The sequence below is a fragment of the Neovison vison genome, chromosome 6 (genome assembly GCF_020171115.1).
Source record: "Neovison vison isolate M4711 chromosome 6, ASM_NN_V1, whole genome shotgun sequence".
Taxonomy (NCBI): Eukaryota; Metazoa; Chordata; class Mammalia; order Carnivora; family Mustelidae; genus Neogale; species Neogale vison.
This window is the reverse complement of record NC_058096.1, coordinates 23,871,342-23,886,802: the sequence shown is the minus strand read 5'-3', so window position 1 is coordinate 23,886,802 and position 15,461 is coordinate 23,871,342. Positions and strand designations below refer to the sequence as shown.

At 34.7% G+C, this 15,461-nt stretch overlaps 1 non-coding gene and 1 pseudogene across 1 annotated transcript; both read left to right on the top strand.

Moving 5' to 3' along the window:
- The first annotated feature begins 6,932 nt into the window (after positions 1-6,932).
- Positions 6,933-7,039, top strand: LOC122910999. Its single transcript, XR_006385343.1, has one exon. It is a non-coding gene; the product is annotated as a U6 spliceosomal RNA (small nuclear RNA).
- Positions 7,040-14,335: 7,296 nt separating this feature from the next.
- Positions 14,336-15,164, top strand: LOC122910353 (annotated as a pseudogene).
- The last annotated feature ends 297 nt before the right edge of the window (positions 15,165-15,461 follow it).

Below are 15,461 nucleotides of genomic sequence, written 5' to 3'. Positions count from 1 at the left end.
TAATATTTCACAGCCATATATTTTCCTCTTACGTTTTCTTTTTCCATGTTTAGATTTGTTAATGTTTCTCTTTCAATCTTCTCCTTCTTTCTTTCCTTCGTTCCTGTTTTGCTTTTCTTTTCTATTTTTATTTTTATTGTTTCCAAATACTTTGAACCTTTGATAATAGTTCTCCATGTTATAATTTTCTTAAGTATAAAGGAAGCAATATTCTCTGAATAATATTTTAGATTTTGAAAACACTGAAGCTTAGAGATAAGTTTTATAAGAGGAGAGGTACTTGGAAATTATTTACCACGTTCATAGAGAATTTTTTTTTTAATTCTGTGGACTCATAGATACCATTTTAAAGATATAACACCTGTAAAGTAACTGAAAATGTGCACAGGGAACCTGCTAAAATGAAAAGACAAGGATGAAAAGAAAATGAAATGATTGTTAAAGTTAAAATTTAATGAAACACTAAAGAAATACTAAATACTAATTTTGCAGTAAAGAGCAGAATGCAAATGAGCAAATTGAATCAGTGATATGTAAGTCTATACCCTATAAGGGAAAAATATCCCATTATGCAGGACATAGTTTACAGACTTAAAAACAGAGTATGAATATAACAAACATGGATTATCGAAGACATAACTCATGGGTCATAAATTATATGAGAAATGTAATTGGATAAACATTTTAAAGGCAATTTTCAAGTAATCTCTTAAAGATTATTTCTTAGCTGAAAAAATGTAAATGAAAATGTTAACAGTTTTTTTTTTTTCACTCAGTGAGAAAAGGCAATGTGAAAATTTTATCTGGAAAATCTGTAGTGAACATTTTAAATGGCCAGAACAAAGAGAACATGATATGTGTAATAAAAGCAGTTTCTTAAAAAGGAATAAGCAGTTAACACAGACCCTGAGATTTCTGTTGAGATCTATTAAAAGGTCAAATAAATAGACCATCTCCTGGGGCATATTTATGCAAATTTGACTCAATATGTGACTAACTAGTAACTATGAATAAAACTGAAAAAACTATCAAAGAATCCACATGGAGATACAAGACCTACGTTCTTGTGTTTCACTCTCTAACTTGGAGCTAAAGCTACCTCTTACATAAGTCGATACAGAGCACAGAAAAACAATGAAATGTTCCATTTTGATTTATGAAAAGGCAAAATTGTCAAAGATTATCAAGTTAGAACAATTTGCCATAAAATAGACTCTTTCATTAAATATTAGAATATAAAAAAATTAAATGCCACACACACGTAGAGTTCATACAAGGAGTATAAATAGATATGGATATTAATGTATTAGTATGTTATAATGTTATTGATAAATTCCTTGAATATATTTTATTAGAAATGAAAACCTATTCTCAGAAGATAAAACTAGAACATACTCTTCACATGTAAAAATTAATTATATTAAGTAAACAGTTTACATCACAATAACAGAATAGCTCCTCCCAGTGAGGTTCTGTGGAATATTACTTGTGCAAAAAATTAATGAATCATCACAAATTATTTTTAAAAATTTGTTTGCTATTACAGAAATAGGTACAGATCCAATATATAATTTAGATAAAATAACTACAGTATTTGACTTAGAAGCAACCAAAACCCTTGTTATTTTGTTGATATGAATTTTAAAATGGAAGCAATGATTTAAAAGAGAAAAAAGGAAACTCTTTCTTGCACAATTTTGTTTCCAGGGTTGTTTTAAATCAGAATTTTGGGGGCATTGGCTCAGTAGGTTAAGCATCTGCCTTTGGCTCAGGTCATGATTCCAAGGTCCTGGGATTGAGCCCTACAAGGCTCTCTGCTCAGCGGGGTGTCTGCTTCTCCCTCTTCCTCTGCTTCATCCCCTACCTGTGCTGTCTCTCACACGGGCTCTCTCTCTCTCTGGCAAATAAATAAATAAAATCTTTTTTAAAAAATCAGAATTGTGAAGGGCTCTGGTCACAATGAATGTTTATGTTCATTAAGATTTGCACTAATATTTGTTTTTATTATACCTGAAATTTCCTGTCATATTCTGAGCTATCTTGGAGGAGAAAATTAGGAAGTCATCTTGTGGAACAGAAATGTGCTCAGAAATATTGTAGTTTTGTAAGTAATCGTTAGGGAAAATCCTGACAACATTTGGAGGGAAGGGTAAACACCACTACCCAGTAGTGCTAGTGTCAGTATTTTTAATTAATATACTTGAAGTTCTAGTGGTCTAATAAAAAATATCCCTTATTAAAAATTAGAAAATTTGGGATGCAGAAAGGAAAGCATCATTCTCATCAAAAACTCATTAATTTATTTTCTCATGTTGGATATTGTGCTATATTCTGTAAAGTTTTTGTGGGTTTAATGCTATTTAGATGTAGTACATGAGTTTAAGTTTAATGCCTTTATTATTTAAATATTATAAGAAATTTTAATTTAAAAACTATTCGTGGATCACAGAAGCTAAAGAACTTAATCTTCTTTTAAGACTCCCTTACATTTAGTTGCTGAGTCACCTTTATATTATTTTTTACAAATAAGTACTTTTTGGAATTACACATTACAGATTTCCCTTGAAAATCATTTGCTAATTATCAGATTTTTATTTATTGCAAAGAAAATGCTTATAAGTTAGCGTTCCCCGATTGATGAGACATAGGTGTGATCTTAAAGTACTGCTGAAGGTAGTGATAAATTTTTCAGACTCCCTTAAGATAAGTAGATGTATTTAGGGAAAAGAATAATTTATCTCTCCACTTTATTGAGGATGGGATTGCTAGAATTGGCCTAGTATGTTGGCTTTTGTAGAATATTTAAGTGCTGAAATCGTTCACTGCTATGTCACCTTTTCTTCCTGGAAAGGAAAATCATTGTATTTTAAAGCTCAAGTGACTTTCAGACTATGAAAAGGGTTACTTGACTTTAAAAGTAAGGGCTTAATCAAGAGGTAAATTCTGTTCTTGAGCAAGGAAACCAAATTCAATATTACACAGCAGGCATCTGTGAAACAAAATTTACTTTTTTGTGATTTTACAAATGTACTGTGCAGACAAAAATAAAATTAGCTTGCCAGAACTTGCATTCTACCGTCTGCCACTAACTTGGCCCTGCTCTCTCGACCCTTTTGTATAGTTCTTCTATCAAGAATCCTCCGCACACCCCCCCCACCCCTGCTGCTTTCCCTTCACTACCACCCACTCTTCAGAAGTCAAGTGTGTGATGTGCCAGCCTGTTATCTAAGCAAGCAGGAAGCCCTAGTTCTCTTGGCAGGAGGTACTTGAGTGAGGAGGTGTGTGTGTCCTTTTCTGTGGTAGTTAGCTGTTGCTCAACCAGGAGTTTTGGTGGGTGTGTTTTTCATTTCAAATGAAAATCATCATGTTGCAAGTATATCCAATTTCCTCTGATATTAAAATGTGTGAGGAAAGAAATGGATCAAAATGAAATAGTAAACAGAATCAAGAATGGGAAATGGGAATTTAATCATGAAGTATTTGCCACCTTTTAATTTCTTGGCTATGCTGCTAACTGGGCCTTTACGGTCCCTGCAGTCAGCAAGATTGCATATGTCTTTGATATGAGGCTGAATAAATACCACTAGGAAATCAGCATAGGATCTTGAGATACTATTGCTCTTAGATTTTACGTTGTTAGCACTTTGACACAAGAGGTCCTTGATATTTCAGTCAATGATCACTTCACAGAGCACTATTCTTTTCACCCTCTCATTAGGTTGTAAACTGTTTTCTAGCTCAGGCAGGCAATAATTGATCTCAATAACGTGGCTATGTACTTAACCACTGAGCAGCAACCAGATGTGAGGGTATATTTCCAGTAAAGCACTTGAATACTGCCCATGGAGAAGTGAGTCCAATGTCAGTCTCACCCTTGATGTAACAAGTGCTCTTTGGTGAGCTGTACTCTTTTAATGAGATTATTTGTAAGCATAATGGGGAGTATGGAAATGTGCCAATTGAAGAGTTGAGGGGAGAGGAATTATAGGGATAATGAGTGATGGGGAGAGGAGAAATAGGTAGACCAAGGAAAACAGGCACATTGAGGACTCTGTAAATTCAAGTGAGTGAATTATAGCTGTAAGAGGAGGTCTACTGGTAATTTTTGATGTGTTTTATACTCAAGAGTGTGAAAGTCACTTTATGCATTCTATTTTTGATAATTAAGAGTAATTTATAGGTTTTCCACCTTTCCTCTTTCAAGTGCCAAGCCTCCAGATCCTTTCTCTACCATCATGCTGTAGAGAAGAGGCAAGTGAAAAAGCTCTCAATAAGCCTGCTATGATTCTGGAGTTATAGCCATCAAATACATATTTTCTAAAACGACTCTGCTGTATTTTTTCTTAATTAACGTATTTCTTTTTAGCAGAGATACTGAAGCTCATACCTAACTAGAGTTTATGTTTATGTATTTCCTCTATGAAAATATAAGGCAGAGTCTCAATTGAAAACCAGAGAATGGATATCTCAAATAATGATTTTACAGTATATTTATCTTCCTATTTCTTGGATGTTAATACATATAAATTATGGAGAAACATTTATTGGCTCATCTGCTCAGCACTTTTATTTTTTTTCCAGGTGGCTTTCCTTTAATTGTTGTTTGTCAAAGTATAATCCCCTTACCTTTCTAGAAGTCCAAATGATGGTATGTGTTAAGCTGTTGCTAATTAATATAGTTTTAAATCTTGAACAGTGGATGGAGGAAGAGATTAAATTAATAACAGATACTGGGAATAAAACCTGGTGGTGGACATCTGGCAAGAAAAAATGGAAAATATGTCTAGGATAGAGAAGCCATGCCAATATGAAGGGAGAGTTTGTTGGTTTTGTCTGTTTTTATACTTGTCAGAATATTTGGTAGTTTTGATAATATAGGATGTTAAAAGTTAAAATCCTGCTTCTGATATTACTTTAGAACTCTAGATGAATGCCTTAAACTTCCTGAAATCAGTTTTCTTTTTTTAAAAATGAAAATTATACTTATTTCATGAATTTGGGACTCACACCTAAAACGAAGTACTGTCTCCTTTGATTTGTATCCCAAGTGTCTTTCCATACATTTGGTTCTGCCTTCTCTCTGACCCATCATTCAATGACCCACAGGAAATCCCCCACAATAACTAACTCACAAGTGCCATCATCGTTACTTGTGCTTTGTGCTCTCACTGAGTTTGAGGCTCAGTTTATAACAATACCTTGCTGTAAACATGTAAAATAGGACTTTATGGAAGGATCAGCCAACACAGGCAGACATATATGCACACACAGAGACACACATGAACACACACAGACACACAGACACACACACACACACACACACTTTTCTATATGTCGTTATCAAGTAAAATGTGTTTTACTTGAGAGAAAGAATACCTAACATCTTTTTAAAGGCTTAACAGTATAATGACAAAAGTAGGGCAATACAGAGTCCGTGGAGTGAATTTTACTGTAGGCTTCACAAGAATAGTCGTGAAGTAAGGCCAGTCCCCACATGTAAATGACTTTTGTGTTTTACTTTGGAGGGTGTTGTACTTTTGTTGTTGTTATTTAATCAAGTATAAAGGCAGAATTCCTCAAAGGTAGTTACAGTTTTCATAGGAAAGACAATTACATAAAATAAGACTTTAGTTTCTTATGTTGATAGTTCCAAATTGAAACTATAGACATTTAGAGAAACTGCATTAATAATTAGAGAATAAATATACCCCTTTAAAATATCCTTATAGGGGTGCCTGGTGGCTCAGTCAGTTAGGTGTCTGCCTTCAGCTCAGGTCATGATCCCAGGGTCCTGGGATTGAGCCCCACATCAGACTCCCTGCTTAGCAGGGAGTCTGCTTCTCCTTCTCCCTCTGCCTCACCCCCACCTGCCCCCATTTTCTGCTTTTGCTCTCTCTCTCTCACTTGGTATTTCTCTCTCTCAAGTAAATAAATAAAAATAAATAAGTTATCCTTATATTCATGTTTGAAATGCTTTTCTCTAATTAATTGCTTTTGAATAATACCATTAAATGTATGCTGTAATTTCATTAGAAATCTTAATAATAATCTGTGTATATCACCTTAAGTAAAGTTAATTTGTCCTATTTGATGCTGAGTTGAGATCAAAGTTTAACTATTTTTTTCTCATCTTTGTTTTTCAATGTGCAGCCCTCTAAAAGAATATATGCCACCTATATGCATTCAATTTCTTCAAGATAAATTCAAATAGCCCATCAGTATTTTAGCACAACATTATAAGCTTTTATTATCTAATAAAATTTAACAGAACACATGGCATCCTTATGCATAAAATATTTCCCATATTCTATTTTTTTTAAGATTTTATGTATTTACTTGAGAAAGAGAGATCAAACCCAAACAGGGGGAGCCACAAAGGGAGAAGGAGAAGCATGCTTCCCTCTGAGCAGGGAGCCCCATGTGGGGCTCAGTCCCAGGACACTGGGATCATGACCTGAGCCAAAGGCAGATGCTTCATGGACTGAACTACCCAGGCTCCCCAATACTTTCCATACTTTAAAGGTTAATTTGACATGTTTCATCACAGCGTCAGTTTTAAAGCCTAAAAAAATAGTTTATAAATAAAAATATAAACTTTTACCTTTTGAAATAGTGCAAAATACTATTGAGCATGGAATGCAATGATAGTATCATTTTTCTATCTATCCACATAACATTTAATCTTTAAAAGTACTTGAATCTGTGCATAATAGCTTTAATTGAAAGGGATAAAGCATATTATTAAATGTGGCAGACTAATTCATCATACGCATTTATAAGAAGTACTTCAGATCATTTCATTCTTTCACCTGTCCAAAATCAACATTTTCTGTAAGTTCATTAGGCTTCCTTCCATATTATTTTTTTTGAACAGGCACTGTGAGCTTAAATCTCAAAGACAAAAGAATGTATTGTCATGAAAGGAAAAGAGAGTGCTCACTTAGGCAGCACTTAAGCTAAAATTATGAACAATACAGAGAAGATTAGCACAGCCCTTGCACAAGGATGTCACCAAATTCATGAAGTGTTCGTACTTTAAAAAAGAAAAAGTAAAGGGATATTTGAACTATATCAGCTAAATTTTAAAAGCCCTTTTGATAAAATAACCCCTCAAATTTTGTAAATTTGTCATTCTCACTTAAATTTACATAAAAATATCAGGTCTTAATACTGAAAATGTTTTTTCATATAAAAAATGCCCTTTAAAACTTTTTAAATGACATTTGGATCCTTAGATATTTTCCAAAGAATATAACGATAAAAGCACCTGTGTCTTTTCTTCCATTGGCATGTTGACTCAAATTATTATAAACTCTCCTATTTAATTAAATCATTCTACAAAATACCACATAAAATCCATTATCTGAGTTGTGGAGAAAAATAAAATTTTATTGATGAGCAAGAATTGGCATATTTTCAATGATTGAATATGATAACAAATGAGACCATCAGACTTGTTTGTCATGAAATGTCATCATCCACCTTCATATTCCTATTTATTCCCCTTACTATTGCCTTTTGGTAAATGTGGGAGGACAGTCCCTACATATGGAAACTCCTGGTGTAGTTTGAAAATGACTACTTCATAACTATATAGAATCATTATATCAAATTAAAATGACACAAGTATTTTTTTTAAATGTAGTCAAAATGTCATATCTAAAATGCTTCTGTTTTTGTTATTTTCATTAATTTATTCAGAAATGTTATTTTCCTGAGCACTCTGATAGATGCTTGGCATATAATCAGAAAAACAAAACAGAATACCCATATTTTGGAACATCTGGCCACCCAGTTTTCCCATATATGCTCACTCTGTCATAACAGAAGTAGGAAAATTGGTGAAATAAGCATCTTTTCCTGACTTCTTTATAACAACAACAATATAAATTTTACAAGAATAAAGCTACTTTATATATATAAATGAAATATTTAACTTCCCTTCTCAGTACATGTTAAGGGTTAAAAACAAGTGCTCTATAGCAGTATAATCAACTGTTCATCAAATATTTGTTCATGGAAATAATACAATAATTTGAAAATTTATTTTTGATAACCTGTTAATTTATTTCTGCTTTTGATTTTCACAAAACAAAGTTGTTAACCTAACCTAATCTAATACTCACGATTAACATTACTTCTACTGTGGGAATTTTTTTTAAAGATTCTTTTTCAACACAAAGAAAAGAGCTAGATGTTTCAGATCATCATGAAATAAATTAGATAATAAAAATTTGTATCTATTCCGAAGTGCTTAATGTTGATGCACTTATCCTTTGAACCTGAACCAAAATTCAAGGCAAACTATGCCACATGTTTATTTTCTTAAACCACTTGCTAAATATTTTTTCAGTTGGTGTTTACAAACTATTCAAAACTGAGCAAATATGTCATGAGTGTTATTAAAAAAAACACACTTCAGCCATCACAGCAAAATCTTCACACATACACACATACACACAGACACAGGGATTGGGAACATGAATATTCTTCTATGTCTGAACAAGCTTTCAGACATGTAATATCAACACTAAGAAATAATAAAACCTATTCTTCATTCCTTATACAGTATGTATCTAAAAAATTGACATGGAAAACTGAGTATTTAGCCAAGTTATTCTTTCAACAGCCTAAGCCTGCCTAGATAACTCAGGCTCTAAAGACCTCTCTTCAATAACAGATGGCCAGTGATAGCTTGAGCAAAACAGTTAAATTCCCCAAGCAGTGCTCTTGGCTTAGCCACTGTATAAACTGTCTCAGTTTCTTTGGAATAAAAATTTACCCAATGCAATTTTGCAACTTTATAGTAAAGTGGGTTTCCTGAGAGTACTGTATTTTTCTGATTGGATCCAGACCCAAAAATCAGATATGGCTTTAGGGATGTTGTATATATAATCCTAGTTCTCTGTTCTTCAATTACCACCCAGAAGTTTTCTGACTTTATTCATTTGGTGAGTAATCAGTTAAAAAACTGGTCAAATTTTACAACTTTATGGTAACTTCTTTCTGGATTCCTGTGTGAAAGAAAAGAATCATTGTAATCAATTTTCTAAGGTTGTGATTTTTCCCTAAGCAATATTAATTACAAAGTAAGTATAATCCAGGGCTCCTGGGTGGCTCAGTCAATTAAGTGTCTGACTCTTGGTTTTCTCTCAGGTCATGATCTCAGGGTCCTGAGATGCAACCCCATGTCAGGCTCTGTGCTGAACATGGAGCTTATTCGGAATTCTCTCTCCCTTTCCTTCAGCTCCTCTCTGCCATCGTTTTTTTTTTTTTTTTTTTTTTTTAAAGGAAAAAAGAAATGTAATTCACCCTCAAGCCCTCAGGAATCAATTACAAGTATGAGGGAGTTCAAATGAGAGCCAAGAATAAATGCACAAGCTAAAGTATTTGGGTCATATAGAAAGGCCAAAGAGTTAAGTTATGAGATATTTAAGGTTTAAGAACAACTGCTGGAATACTCAGAAACCTTCTTTTGTCTTTAAACATCACATGTAATTTAGACATAATTCATGAAAAATTTTAGCATTGTACTTAATATTGGAAATATTCATATGTTTCCTGTTAAATGACTTTTAAATTTTAAATTACGAGTACTACAAAGTATGGTAGTATAACTCATTCCATTCTATGTAACAATTTCAAATTGTTAAATAGAAAAGGTCAAGAAATCCCATTTGTGAAAAGAAGTACCTGGGAGATTGCAAAGATATATATGTGCCATATAGGTTTTAGCCTTTTATGATATATTTAGTAAAGCTACTTATCAATATTTTTTTATTTTGCTGTATTCCAGTCAAATGCTATAGATAAAAATATAAGTTTCTACTGAAATTCTACTAAAATTTTTAAGTACCTGATAATTTAAAATACATTTTATGTTGGAAATGGAATTAACACAACTTTCCAGAAAAATATTTCTTGCTTAATTCCTCTGAATGGATATGTATAAGAGCACTGAATGATGTGAGTGTATTAGAATCACATAAGGCATCTTAAGATGTCATTGATAGATATCTCTCTGCCCGCAGTGGACTGTTGTTCTTCTCTAGGCAATCAGAGTTTATCAAACTTATGGATCCAGGAGCTAAACAGGTCCTTTGTTTCGGACAGATTTTAGTTTCTCTTTTTTTCCATGTATCACATAATACCAAAGAATATTGTCCTTGAGAACATGTAAAGATTTCTCATGATTTCACTACACAACTTACAGTGCCAAAATTCTTCCTCAGTGCTATTTCAGCCTTATTTTATTTCTTGGAAATGCAGTTACCTTCTGTTTGAATCAGTACTTCAACAATAAGCAAATGCTATGGTTCTAAATTTAGCCATGAGTCGAAGAAAATAAAAGGAACATGAGGATAGTTTAAAGACTTGACAAACTACAGATACTAAATAAATAATAATTTAATAATAAGTAATGTATGCATAATAAACACAAATATATGCATGTATACTTGCATATATTCAGAAAAACAAAGCAAAATGCCTTGGAATATCTGATTGCCTACTGTGCACACGTATACTCTGTTATGTTAGAAAATGGAAAATCAGTAAAATGGCTATTTTTCCTGATTCCTTATCAAAATAATAATATAATTTGAATATATGTATATATGCCATCCATATTCTATATCAAGATTCTAGATTTTGAAGAAGAAAAAAGCCCATTTTTGTTTAGATTACTAATGCTATAGTCATTTGATCTGTGTTGAAATAGATATTTGTACTTGTCCACATGATTTATGCAATAATATGAATTTTCCAATAATCTTGGTAATATTATCATACTGCGTGTGGGAGAGATTCAGGTGACTTGGGATTGACTCCTAGTTCAGATATTTTCTATACAGGAGTAGACAAATCAATTGTTCTCTTTGAGTATCAGGTTTAGTTCTTATAATTGGGCAAGGCATAAAGAAAAATGTGATGTAGAATAAAAAAGCAGAGACCAAGACCAGCAGAAATTGAATGAGGAAAGGGGAAACAATGTGCCTATATTTATACCTGGTAATATCTGAAGATAGTTGTGGACAAGACAAGGTAAACTGGTGGTAGGAAAAGACATTTCCTTTCTGGTCTTTAACTGAATTAACCAATTATAATGATTGATTCTATGTGAATGGGCCAAATGATGCCCAGATAGCAGGTAAAACATTTCTGGATGTATCTGTGATGGTGTTTCTGGAAGACATCAGCATTTCAATCAATAGACTAAGTAATAAAAATCACTCCTCCAATGTAGTAGGCATCATCCAATCCCTTGGGTGACTGAATTGAATAAAAATGTGAAGGAATGGTGAATTCTCTCTTTGTCTCCTTGAGCTGGGACATCTGTCTTCTCCTACCCTTGGATGTTGAAATTTCTGGTTCTTGTACCTTCAAAATTGAACTGAATTATACCAAAAGTTTTTCCTGGTTCTACAGCTTGTAGATGGCATGTTGTGGCATATCTTGGGCTCCATAATTTCATGAGCAAATTGCTCATGAAATACATTGCTCAATGTAATACATTTCCTTTTGTATCTCTTTATGCAACCTAATGGTCTGTTTCTCTGGAAAACCCTAAAACAAAACAAAACAAAACAAAAACAAACAAAAAAAACACAAATTGGAACCAAGAAGCACAGTGCTGCTGTAACATATACCTAAAAATGTGGAAGTAGTTTTAGAACTGGATAAAAGGTGGAGGCTAGAAGAGTTTGGAGGTACATGCTGTGTACCAAGATTGTTGCGAATGAACTGTTAAAAGCAATTCTTGTAAGAGCACAGAAGAAGAAGAAATCTATAGAGAAAACCTCCATCAGAAAACCTCCTCAGAAATGAGGAACAAAGAAGCAGAACCTAAAATTTTGGGAAATTCTTAGTCTATCCATATTGAAAGGGAAAAAAAAAAATAGGACTTGTTTGGGAGAGAACATGAAGGAAGTGGCCAAATTTGATAAAGCTATGAATTGGCCATCTCAAAAAATCCAAGAGTTACTCATCAAGAAAGTGGTGATTGAAAGAGGTACAGGTGGAAACTAAGGCATTAGAATGTGTGGTTTTGCCATCTTAGGACTGTGTGGGGCAATGACAATTAGGTCACTCAACAGCCAACTTCTCTAATACCTGGGTATCAAGTGATATCTCATGGCATATTATGAGTAACTTCTATAAGTTCTTCAGAAGATGTAATCTCGGGCAAAACCTAGTTGTAAGGGAGTTAGACTGTGTGATTTAATTAAGTGTTCAGACTTAACAAATTTCATTTGTCGATGTTAGGACTTTGACAGAATAAGAGTAGAACTCTGAAATCATGATGGAAAATACAGGTGGACAGGTCCGATTAATCTGAATTCCCAAATTCCACTGAATTCATTATTTCAGCAGAAGCTGCCCCCTTTCTCTTATGAGAGGAAAGCAGTCTCTTCCTTGAATGATGACCTTGAAATGACCCACTTGAATTAGATGTTTATAGAGATGGAACTTGTTTCCATAAAAGATCTTTCTTGCTTCCCCTCTTTGCTTCTAAGACAATAGCAAGCATCAGGATTAATGACAAACCAAACAGGAAAGTAGAATCTCTTCTAGAAATAAATAGCTTACACATTAAAGGGAGTATAGAACCCAGCTAATTTTTGCTGGACAGGAACTGTGGACAGTATTTAGCATAGATTCTGAATATATTCATCCAAGGATTGGGAAATATGTTTTTTTTTTTAAAGATTTTATTTATTTATTTGACAGAGAGAAATCACAAGTAGGCAGAGAGGCAGAGAGAGAGAGAGAGGAGGAAGCAGGCTCCCTGCCGAGCAGAGAGCCCGATGTGGGACTCGATCCCAGGACCCCGAGATCATGACCTGAGCCGAAGGCAGCGGCTTAACCCACTGAGCCTCCCAGGCGCCCTGTTTTAATAGGAGACACCTTAATTGCTTTGGGGACTTTATAACCATTATAAGGACCCCTAAAATATCCTAATAACCTATTACATTGGCTATTTGAATCCTGCACTCAAATACAGTAAATTAGGAATAAATGTTGTACTTCCTTGACAGAGTGTTGAGGATGAAATCAGAAGATTATGAGAATAGGGGAAGAGAAAATGGATTTAATACTATGAGCTAAGAACTCACCATAAGTCTATCTTTCAGAATTGAGAGGAGGTACTGTGGTCCTAGTAAGAACTATTATTTGCCAGGAAACACCAATTGGCTGAATTATTAGAGCTGTCCATTTTGGGGTATCTTTTATCATACCATTTTGACATAATGTCATGCAAAAGAGGAAAGATCTATTGTAAAATTGGAACATCACAGTAAAGCTTTGTCTCAAGCAGATCAAATACATATTTAAATTACATGAACAGGTCATTAATTCTGATTCCTCTGTCACTTATCTCTTGATACAAATGACTTTCCTTCAGTTCACACTTATGAGGTTTTGTGAATTCCTTATGACCAACTCATAAAGTAGGAGAAATCTTAACCCATTCATGGATGGATTATTGCAATATGTTTGTGTTAGGTGAAGGGAATTGCTGCCTTTTTACATCTCTACAAAGGGGTGGTCCTGAAGTTAAGTTATGAAGGACATCACTTCAGAAAGCAAAGCTGTGTGCAATCACTTAGTTGTCACATTCTATGGATGAGAAGTGGCCAGAAGAATGAGTAACTTTAGGATAGATTTAAAAGGTTTGATTGCTTATCTAGTTCGGAAAGGGGAAAAAAAAGGGGGAGGTAAAAATTCAGAGTTCTGGGGAAGAGATAAGAAAAATGGGTAGATTGATGGAGGTGTGTGAGCAAAAGCATGTACGTCTTTATTTTTCATGTAATGTATACAAAATGACTAATTCTGCGACTTTCAGTAAGACTTCCATCTTATCCCACCCAAGTTTGGACAATGGTCTACAAACACCTCAAATTTTGTGAATAATGGAACAAATGCATGGGTGCCATCATAAATGTACTAACACTTGTGGGTTGAACTAGCTAACTGCTAAGTTACTGCCATACAACTAGCCTGTTGGTAGCAGAGACCAATGACAGATCTCAGGATAACATCATCCTTCAGAAAGACTAGTTAGATGTTTAGTGTTATGTCACCTATTTCACACACCTTCTGTCTGAAAAGGGCATCTTCTATCATGGTTGTATGTGGCAAGAAGCCCGAGATACTTTTTCTGACTTATCTTCTGAAGCAGTCTAACAAAGTCCCATAGATCCTGTGTTCCAACCATTGGTGACTCTCAAAGAGAAAAAAGGAACTTGACAATGCACCTTACTAGAAATGTTTACATTGTTTCCTTTAAAGCAAACTGAATTAGCCTTTTCCCATACTGTGGGAAATATTCACCATGGCTGGAGCCCTTGACATCTTGCAAATGGAGGAGGAGGATGTCCTCAAATTCCTTGCAACAAGAACCCACTTCAGTGACATTGACCTTGAATTCTAAATGGAACAGTACACCACAAAAGGAAAAGTGATGGCAACTATGTATCATCTGTAAAGAACCTGGGAGAAGCTTCACGGTGCTCATGCCATTGTTGCCACTGAAAACCTAGCTGATATCAGTGTCATATTGTTTGGGAATATTGGTCAGTGAACTGTGCTGAAGTTTGCTGCTGCTACTGGAGATGCTCCTTTTGCATCTCCTGGAACTTTCACTAATGGCATCCAGGCAGCCTTCTGGGAGCCCAGACTGGCTACTGAACCCAGGGTTGACCACCAGCCTCTCACAATGTCTTATTTTAACCTGCCTCCTGCCTACCACCGCTCAGTGTGACACAGACACTCCTCTATACTATGTGGACTCTACTGCCCCTTGCGACCATAAGGGAGCTCACTCAGTGGGTCTGCTCTGGAGGATGCCAGCCCCATGGAAAGTCATGCCTGATCCCTACTTCTACAGAGATCCTGAAGAACTGGAAAAGGAAGAGCATGCTGTTGCTGAAAAGGCTGTGACCAAGGAGGAATTTCAGGGTAAAGGAACTGCTCCAGCACCTGAGTTCATTGCTACTCAGCCTAGAGTCACAGACTGACCTGGAGGTATGCAGGTGTCCTCTTTGCCTCTTCAGTAGTTTTCTACTGAAGACTGGAGCACTTCGCCTGCCCCTGAAGACTCGTTCGCAGCTCCCACTCCTCAGGCCACTGAATGGGTAAGAACAACCACTAAGTGGTCTTAGGTTGCTCTTGCATAAAGGCAAACAAATGGAAATAATGTTAGTGGAAATTAAGGTTTCAAAATAAAATAAAATAAAATAAAATAAAATAAAATAAATAAATAAGGCCAAACACAAAACAATCACCTGTGTGGTAATCCCATTTATTTGCTCAGGAAATAAAAATAACAACATTAACAGTAGTAGTAGCAGCGGTCTTAGTGCAGAACTAACGAGAGTTGTAATAGTCCTTGTTAGAATGGAATAGGAGCAGTACATGACTTGTAAGTGAAAGAAATTGTTCATCTCTTACAAAATGGG